This window comes from Eriocheir sinensis, chromosome 12, assembly GCF_024679095.1.
Source record: "Eriocheir sinensis breed Jianghai 21 chromosome 12, ASM2467909v1, whole genome shotgun sequence".
NCBI lineage: Eukaryota > Metazoa > Arthropoda > Malacostraca > Decapoda > Varunidae > Eriocheir > Eriocheir sinensis.
This window is the reverse complement of record NC_066520.1, coordinates 12,132,090-12,142,208: the sequence shown is the minus strand read 5'-3', so window position 1 is coordinate 12,142,208 and position 10,119 is coordinate 12,132,090. Positions and strand designations below refer to the sequence as shown.

Here is a 10,119-nt window from a genome sequence, read left to right as displayed (position 1 = left end):
TGACCTGACCTGATCTAACTTAACTAAATCTAACCTAACCTGACCTACTTCTCTTCATTCAATGTCCTTATATTCCTAACCTAACTAATCTAATCTAATTTTAACCTTGCCTGACGTGCCCTGACCTAACGGGTTGTTTATCAACCTTAACCCCTTCAATCCAGCGGCGCCGACATCGGCGTCCGAAGGGCGTCTGACGTCATCACCATTAGTCCTCTTCTAAACCTCTTAATCTTCTTCCATTTCCTCTTAATTTTCTTCTAAACCTCTTTAAGAGGAAGTGGAAGAGGATTAAGAGGAATTTAGAGGAGAATTGAAAGGTTTAGAAGAGGATTAATCCTCTTCCATTTCCTCTTGACCCTTTCCATACTGTGACGCCGACGTCTGTGTCACGTATGTTTAATGACGAGATTTTCTATTCTCTTTTTTCTATTACTCTCTCGGTCCCACACGTCCTCTGCGTGCATCGAAACACACGAGAAATTAATCACAACAAGGAGAGGGTATTTCCCGGCTGCCTGGGATTGAACCTGCGAGCAGCGTGACGGGAGAGCCACTCCTTACTGAGTCGGCCAAAGAGGTACCCCACTGGCTAAGTGGGTTATGGGAGGCTCGTTCATCAGGCATAGTCGCCACACTACACGATTTTCCCCTCTATGTAGATTAATTTCTGTGTGTTGAGACCTTAGACAGTGACCACTATCGGTTCACTATTCCACAATGTCCCCGTAGAGACATACCTCCAACTCTCCCATTTTCTATTATCCTCGGAGAGCATGGGCCATCCTACCTGTTACCCCTTCGGGGAAACTCAACATAACCGCAGGATAGGATGCCCACCGCTTTGCCACCAGTTTAATGTCGAGATTTTCTATTCTCTTTTTTCTATTACTCTCTCGGTCCCACACGTCCTCTGCGTGTATCGAAACACACGAGAAATTAATCACAACAAGGAGAGGGTATTCCCCAGCTGCCTGGGATTGAACCTGCGACCAGCGTGACGGGAGAGCCATTCCTTACCGAGTCGGCCAAAGAGGTACAGCACTGGCTAAGTGGGTTAAGGGAGGCTCGTTCATCAAGCATAGTCGTCGCACTACACATGGAAAGGGTTAAATCAACGCCTGGTGAGTTTAGCAAGTGTAAATCTATGCCTGGTGAGTTTAGCAAGTGTAAATCTATGCCTGGTGAGTTATGCAAGCTTAAATCTATGCCGGGTGAGTTTAGCAAGCTTAAATCTATGCCTGGTGAGTTTAGCAAGCTTAAATCTATGCCTGGTGAGTTTAGCAAGCTTAAATCTATGCCTGGTGAGTTTAGCAAGTGTAAATCTATGCCTGGTGAGTTAAGCAAGCTTAAATCTATGCCTGGTGAGTTTAGCAAGCTTCAATCTATGCCGGGTGAGTTTAGCAAGCTTAAATCTATGCCTGGTGAGTTTAGCAAGCTTAAATCTACACCTGGTGAGTTTAGCAAGCTAAAATCTATGCCTGGTGAGTTTAGCAAGCTTAAATCTATGCCTGGTGAGTTTAGCAAGTTTAAATCTATGCCTGGTGAGTTTAGCAAGCTTAAATCTATGCCTGGTGAGTTTAGCAGGCTTAAATCTATGCCTGGTGAGTTCAGCAAGCTTAAATCTACGCCTGGTGAGTTTAGCAAGCTTAAATCTACGCCTGGTGAGTTTAGCAAGCTTAAATCTACGCCTGGTGAGTTTAGCAAGCTTAAATCCACACCTGGTGAGTTTAGAAAGCTTAAATCTATGCCTGGTGAGTTTAGCAAGCTTCAATCTATGCCTGGTGAGTTTAGCATGCTTAAATCCACACCTGGTAAGTTTAGCAAGCTTAAATCTATGTCTGGTGAGTTTAGCAAGCTTAAATCTATGCCTGGTGAGTTTAGCAAGCTTAAATCTATGCCTGGTGAGTTTAGCAAGCTTAAATCCATGCCTGGTGAGTTTAGCAAGCTTAAATCCATGCCTGGTGAGTTTAGCAAGCTTAAATCTATGCCTGGTGAGTTTAGCAAACTTAAATCTATGCCTGGTGAGTTTAGCAAGCTTAAATCCACACCTGGTGAGTTTAGCAAGCTTAAATCTATGCCTGGTGAGTTTAGCAAGCTTAAATCTATGCCAGGTGAGTTTAGCAAGCTTAAATCCACACCTGGTGAGTTTAGCAAGCTTAATCCACACCTGGTGAGTTTAGCAAGCTTAAATCTATGTCTGGTGAGTTTAGCAAGCTTAAATCCACACCTGATGAGTTTAATAAGCTTAAATCCATGCCTGGTGAGTTTAGCAAGCTTAAATCTATGCCTGGTGAGTTTAGCAAGCTTAAATCTATGCCTGGTGAGTTTAGCAAGCTTAAATCCACACCTTGTGAGTTTAACAAGCTTAAATCCATGCCTGGTGAGTTTAGCAAGCTTAAATCTATGTCTGGTGAGTTTAGCAAGCTTAAATCCACACCTGGTGAGTTTAGCAAGCTTAAATCCATGCCTGGTGAGTTTAACAAGCTTAAATCCATGTCTGGTGAGTTTAACAAGCTTAAATCTATGTCTGGTGAGTTTAGCAAGCTTAAATCTATGCCTGGTGAGTTTAGCAAGCTTATGTCCATGCCTGGTGAGTTTAGCAAGCTTAAATCCACGCCTGGTGAGTTTAACAAGCTTAAATCTATGCCTGGTGAGTTTGGCAAACTTAAATCTATGCCTGGTGAGTTTAGCAAGCTTATGTCCATGCCTGGTGAGTTTAGCAAGCTTATGTCCATGCCTGGTGAGTTTAGCAAGCTTATGTCCATGCCTGGTGAGTTTAGCAAGCTTAAATCTATGCCTGGTGAGTTTAGGAAGCTTAAATCTACGCCTGGTGAGTTTAGCAATCTTAAATCTACGCCTGGTGAGTTTAGCAAGCTTAAATCTACGCCTGGTGAGTTTAGCAAGCTTAAATATACCCCTGGTGAGTTTAGCAAGCTTAAATCTACGCCTGGTGAGTTTAGCAAGCTTAAATCTACGTCTGGTGAGTTTCCTTGTGGCCTTAGTACTCACCATGGCCTCTACTCCCCATGGTTTCTACTTCCCATGGCCTCTACTCCCCATGGTTTCTACTTCCCATGGCCTCTACTCCCCATGGTTTCTACTTCCCATGGCCTCTACTCCCCATGGTTTCTACTTCCCATGGCCTCTACTCCCCATGGTTTCTACTTCCCATGGCCTCTACTCCCCATGGTTTCTACTTCCCATGGCCTCTACTCCCCATGGTTTCTACTTCCCATGGCCTCTACTCCCCATGGACACTGTTTCTGTGTTTCCTTGTGGGCCAGCCAATACTCACACAAAGGAACGGGTGGCTGTGGCTGGCTCGTCCCCTCCCCATGGACAGCTGGTGCAGGGATAGCGTGTCCTCCCGTGTTCTCGTCTCCTCGGCCACTGAACACACTGTGGCGCTATCTACGGGACCTATTGGTGCCAGCCGTGTGCCACGCGTTCCTGCCGTGTGGTGCCGCCCCGCCCCTCTGCACAATCCGCAGCCTGCACAGCTGATCGTCGGATCATCGTCCCCCCCTGCCTCGGCCCCCAGCTGAGAGTTCCAAGGCAGCGCTGCCAGAATTAGCCCAAGGTGTCGTACTAAACCAGTCAAAATTGTCGTACTTGCATCTGTATTATTGTACTACATCCTTTCATAAAAAGGCTGAATAATATAATTAATAATTGTCGTACAAATACGGAAATCTGACCGTTTGTACGATGTACAATAACGCCTGTACGATAATACGACAATCCCGGAAGTTGTACAAAAATTCAATGGAGATGTAAAATAATTTGTTTATTCAATTTAAACATTTTCTCTCTCAGGTGCTGAGCAGTTAGTGTGTGGGCCATGTGTGTGGGTGACGCAAATGCTGGTCTGATACACGTAGCCTACTATTCACGTTCTGCTCCGTCTTCCGAGTTAGCCTCTGTCACTCAGTATTTAGCCAGCGCCCTTTGGATACAGAGTGAGTGCAAAAGATACTATTATATATTCAAGCAAACTGGGCTGCGTTCAGTCAACCGAATGATTAACACTGGGTGAGCAAATGAATCATAATCGCTTTGTATCGTAGCAAAGCAAAGTGCCCCAACTATGAATATGTTTATTTCACTATGAATATGTTTATTTCACTATGAATATGTTTATTTCACTGTGAGTGTATATTTCACTATGAATATGTTTATTTCACTATGAATATGTTTATTTCACTGTGAGTGTATATTTCACTATGAATATGTTTATTTCACTATGAATATGTTTATTTCACTGTGAGTGTATATTTCACTATGAATATGTTTATTTCACTATGAATATGTTTATTTCACTGTGAGTGTATATTTCACTATGAATATGTTTATTTCACTATGAATATGTTTATTTCACTATGAATATGTTTATTTCACTGTGAGTGTATATTTCACTATGAATATGTTTATTTCACTATGAATATGTTTATTTCACTATGAATATGTTTATTTCACTGTGAGTGTATATTTCACTATGAATATGTTTATTTCACTATGAATATGTTTATTTCACTATATGTTTATTTCACTGTGAGTGTATATTTCACTATGAATATGTTTATTTCACTATGAATATGTTTATTTCACTATATGTTTATTTCACTGTGAGTGTATATTTCACTATGAATATGTTTATTTCACTATGAATATGTTTATTTCACTATATGTTTATTTCACTGTGAGTGTATATTTCACTATGAATATGTTTATTTCACTATATGTTTATTTCACTGTGAGTGTATATTTCACTATGAATATGTTTATTTCACTATGAATATGTTTATTTCACTATGAATATGTTTATTTCACTGTGAGTGTATATTTCACTATGAATATGTTTATTTCACTATATGTTTATTTCACTGTGAGTGTATATTTCACTATGAATATGTTTATTTCACTATGAATATGTTTATTTCACTATGAATATGTTTATTTCACTGTGAGTGTATATTTCACTATGAATATGTTTATTTCACTATGAATATGTTTATTTCACTATGAATATGTTTATTTCACTGTGAGTGTATATTTCACTATGAATATGTTTATTTCACTATATGTTTATTTCACTGTGAGTGTATATTTCACTATGAATATGTTTATTTCACTATGAATATGTTTATTTCACTATGAATATGTTTATTTCACTGTGAGTGTATATTTCACTATGAATATGTTTATTTCACTATGAATATGTTTATTTCACTATGAATATGTTTATTTCACTGTGAGTGTATATTTCACTATGAATATGTTTATTTCACTATGAATATGTTTATTTCACTGTGAGTGTATATTTCACTATGAATATGTTTATTTCACTATGAATATGTTTATTTCACTATGAATATGTTTATTTCACTATGAATATGTTTATTTCACTATGAATATGTTTATTTCACTATGAATATGTTTATTTCACTGTGAGTGTATATTTCACTATGAATATGTTTATTTCACTATATGTTTATTTCACTATGAATATGTTTATTTCACTATATGTTTATTTCACTGTGAGTGTATATTTCACTATGAATATGTTTATTTCACTATGAATATGTTTATTTCACTATGAATATGTTTATTTCACTGTGAGTGTATATTTCACTATGAATATGTTTATTTCACTATGAATATGTTTATTTATTTCACTAGGTATATGTTTATTTCACTATGAATATGTTTATTTCACTATGAATATGTTTATTTCACTATGAATATGTTTATTTCACTATGAATATGTTTATTTCACTATGAATATGTTTATTTCACTGTGAGTGTATATTTCACTATGAATATGTTTATTTCACTATGAATATGTTTATTTCACTATGAATATGTTTATTTCACTGTGAGTGTATATTTCACTATGAATATGTTTATTTCACTATGAATATGTTTATTTCACTATATGTTTATTTCACTATGAATATGTTTATTTCACTGTGAGTGTATATTCACTATGAATATGTTTATTTCACTAAGAATATGTTTATTTCACTGTGAGTGTATATTTCACTATGAATATGTTTATTTCACTATGATCACCATTGTAGCACCTTGCCCCCATTTAAGACCTTTAGCTATTACTTTAGTATGTCTCAATTAAATTTTGATCAGTCTATTTGATCTGTTTCAGTGCCATTCAAAATCTGTCACAAAAAGATTATAATTATTGTACGACTGGTAATGCTAGGACTCCAAGGTCGGGAGTTTGCCTTTGTAACGGCACTCCATTCTCTAAGCTTACTGTCGGATTGATTGATTGTTTATTTGGAAGTTATACATGATTGTATCTCACAGCCTATGTGTGGGTAATAGTACATTATACACTCCCCATGATGACACAAGAAAGTCCGTAGACTTATTTCAATAATTATTGTGGTACGCGTCCTGCTAATATGATGATGTTAGTGTATAAGACTAATTACTTACAAAATTAATACATAGAATGATTCATTTTCAAAATTACATGCATGTAGAAAACTTACATCCTAGAATTGTACATGAATTTGATTACTTTCTTGGAACACAGTAGGCCTAGCCTGTACATGAGCTGTGACTTTGATGACTTCTTAAAACAGTGGTTCTCAACTGGTGGTCCATGGTGACTTTTTGAGTGGTCCACAGGACGTCCACTATATTTGGCAATAAACTGTAAAATGAAGCTACATAATTATAAATTTATTGAAAATTCGGGACAAATTGAGAAAAAAATGGTCTTTCATTTTATTATATTATTTCTTTTTTAAAAAAATGACACTTCGAGTCACTTTCAGCTTCTAAATTTAATCTTTTATAAAATGAATATCCAAGATTTACAGTACGAGTCGAGGTGACGAGCCATCCTGTTCATTCCATTCAGCTGCCGCGCGGCTATAGCCTATTTAATACTGTCACAAAGTGATGTAGCCATATATATTCCAAAACAAAATGCTTGTTGCGTATGCTTAATTTATCCTTCCTCAAGAATGAAATTGTCCACATTTTTTTTTTTGGGGGGGGGTCGTTGCTTGAAACGAGTTGAGAACCTTAGCAGTAGTATTTTGTACAGAGGTGGGCAGCTGCCTTGGTTCCTTTCGACAGCCCCTGTGTATTAAATTTTTTAAACTGGACTTTCCTAGTGTGGTGTTGAACCTTGTAATCTGGAGTGACCACAGAGTTATATATAACTCTGTGGAAGTGACGCCTGGCTGCATCTAACACGTTTTCTGTTGTGTTTAGCTCTTTCACTTTTTGATGATGCTTTATTGTTGCAAACGTACACGATATATAGAAGAAGGGAGGAACATGCCATCCCGACCCCCAGGCAATACATAAAGTGATTTACAATAATACAAGAGACATGTGTTCAATACCCATATAACAAAGAAGAGAGTGCATGGATCATCAGCAGACTTATATATGGTTGTTGCAGCCTCACACTTTTCGTTCTTTCTTTTTTATATGCTTCCTTCCAAAATATATTCCTGTACTCTGCTTTTAAGTTGTTAGTTCTACATCTGAACAGTATTTCTGAAGCTCGGTCTTTATTATTTATCTCCTCTTGTCCTCCCATCTCTATCTTCTCTCCATTTTTGACAAATTTAAGGGCTTAGTTTCTCATCCATTTTTATCATCCACTCTCTTGCATCAACTTTTCTTATTTTCTGTCTCATACCTTCTTCTATCTCACTCCTCAAACTCACACTCAACTCCACTGCTCCTGTGCTGCTGGTCCAATAGGTGTCTCCTCTCTATCATCTCTTCTCCCACCCTTATCACTAAAGCATTTCCTTCCACCAGCACATATCTACCACTGTTCCTCCCTTATATCCTATCCCAACACTAGAAGCTCCTATATACCCCCTGAGTGCTGCCTTCTGAGCATATGTCAATGCACACATTTTTTTTCTAAACACCCCATTCTCTATCCTCTGTAGTTTATCTATGTCTGTCTTTGTTATACTCATTATGTTTACCCCATATGAAATAGATGACAATGCCACAGCTTTCCAACACACTTAACCTATCAAAATTTCAGAACTTTTTTTTTCTATTTAACCTATTTTCTATTACCCTATTATTATGTGTCATGTTTGCCAGTCTTCCTGCTTTAAAACACATTTCTTCCTTTGGAGCTTGAAAACAATTCCCTTTGTCTTTTATCAGCCTTCCCAAATATTTCATTCTATCACCAATACTAAGAGTGATATCTTATACTCTCTGGTTTATCTTTCATATTAAAGATAATGATTTTGTTTCTCTGTTTATTTATTATTAATCTATAATCTCTACCTCCAAGGGTTCCTCGGTCCTGATGTTGGTTTGGAGTTCTTACTTCATGAACGCCTACGGGATCCATGGTCTTACTCGGCGCTCTTCTTCAACAACTTAGGAGGAAGGATGAACACGAGCTGCCCCTCAACCTTCTCAACACCGACTGATAACTGAAACTGATTACCGTTCATGTGATCACGTCCGCTCCCTCCTCTCTCTCTCTCTCTCTCTCTCTCTCTCTCTCTCTCTCTCTCTCTCTTGAGGGACGCTGTTACCTGCATGTTTGTGTTATGCTGTGGTTTGCAAACACGTTCCGAACTGTTTTAGAAAGTGTTTGCAAACTAATCACAAACAGCCGCCCTCAGAATGTTGCGCTAATGGACGAGTCAACGCGGCAGGTGGATGGAGGAGGAGAATATGCATGCAGCATCTCTCTCTCTCTCTCTCTCTCTCTCTCTCTCTCTCTCTCTCTCTCTCTCTCTCTCTCTCTCTCTCTCTCTCTCTCTCTCTCTCGATGTAATTCAACTTTTTTCCCTTTCCAACCTAATCTGCCTCCTCCTCCTTCTGTAACTTGCTGCCTCACTTCATTAATTTATAATCGATCAAGTTCTAAACTCTCTCACACTCCATCTAAGCTCATTTTTACGTTTCATCACGCAAGACTTTTTTTTCATTTTTACGAACCGGTCCGAGCATATGTTTCATCACGGAAGACTTATTCCTGAGCAGATGACATATCATTGCAGTCAGTAAGTCCTCTCTCACTCATGCAGCCATCACAGGTGTCACACAGGTGTCTTCGCTCTATCACCCACACTACCCCCCTTCCCCTAACACACACACATCAGAAGCTCGACCTGACCTACCTGACCCGCTCCGTTAATCTGACCTGGGTGGAGCAGCTCAGTACTGGGAAGGTCTTTTACCACTAATCCTCTCATATGGATACCTTGGCTACCTCACTCCCCCCCACTCACCCAAACACACACACACACACACACATACACATCATCATCATCTCTCACTCATGCAGCCACCACAGGTGCCACACAGGTGTACTCACTCTATCACCTGCTTCCCCCAACACACACACATCAGAAGCTCGACCACCTGAATCGCTGCGTTGACTTGTCCTGGGTGGAGCCACACACACACACACACACACACACACACACACACATTGCAATATACACCCACTCATACTTTATGTATATATGTCTATTTATGTCTTTCCTTATATTTATCTATTGATTTTAATGTAATTAGTGTAGTATGCATAGCTATTCCACGTTTGTAATATAGTTAAGCAGAGAGAGAGAGAGAGAGTGATAGCGATATCAAATATCATTCCCCACTCACTCCATACTTGCTTTGTGACAATATTGTTTGGGAAGTATAGAAATTGGAAATGTATTCAAGCTTCGCTTTTATTAGAATTGATCACGAACCAACCACGACTTTCATCTTTGGTATATTTTATTCACTAGGAAGAAAAATAAAATTTGTGCTGCGAGAAACATCGTTAGTGTTACTACCCAAGTTGCACATAATTATTTTTCAATTAAAAATACTTGCACATCAACTGATACAAATATATTACAATTAGTCTTAAATATCTAAAATCATTATGAATAACAAATCAGATACAAAACAATGTCAGTCTTGAGTGCTTTGAACTCATGTGTCATGGCAGTCGGCACACACACGGACACATGCACATGGAGCAGAAAGCAGTGTGTCTGATCAGATCAGTGCTCTCTCTCTCTCTCTCTCTCTCTCTCTCTCTCTCTCTCTCTCTCTCACACACACACACACACACACACACACACACAC

The 10,119-nt window shown here is 38.5% G+C and overlaps 1 protein-coding gene across 5 annotated transcripts in view; it reads right to left on the bottom strand.

Annotated features, from left to right (window-relative positions):
- Positions 1–8,495, bottom strand: part of LOC126997409 (sorting nexin-24-like) — a 15,697-nt gene extending 7,202 nt beyond the window's left edge. The window contains exon 1 of one of the 5 annotated variants that reach the window (XM_050858483.1): positions 8,348–8,495. The gene's annotated coding sequence lies outside the window, so the exon portion shown is untranslated. Of the gene's footprint in view, positions 1–3,298; positions 3,540–8,304 lie in introns of those variants that run through there. The other 4 variants (XM_050858481.1, XM_050858484.1, XM_050858482.1 and 1 more) reach the window with 4 other exon arrangements.
- Between the last annotated feature and the right edge of the window lie 1,624 nt (positions 8,496–10,119).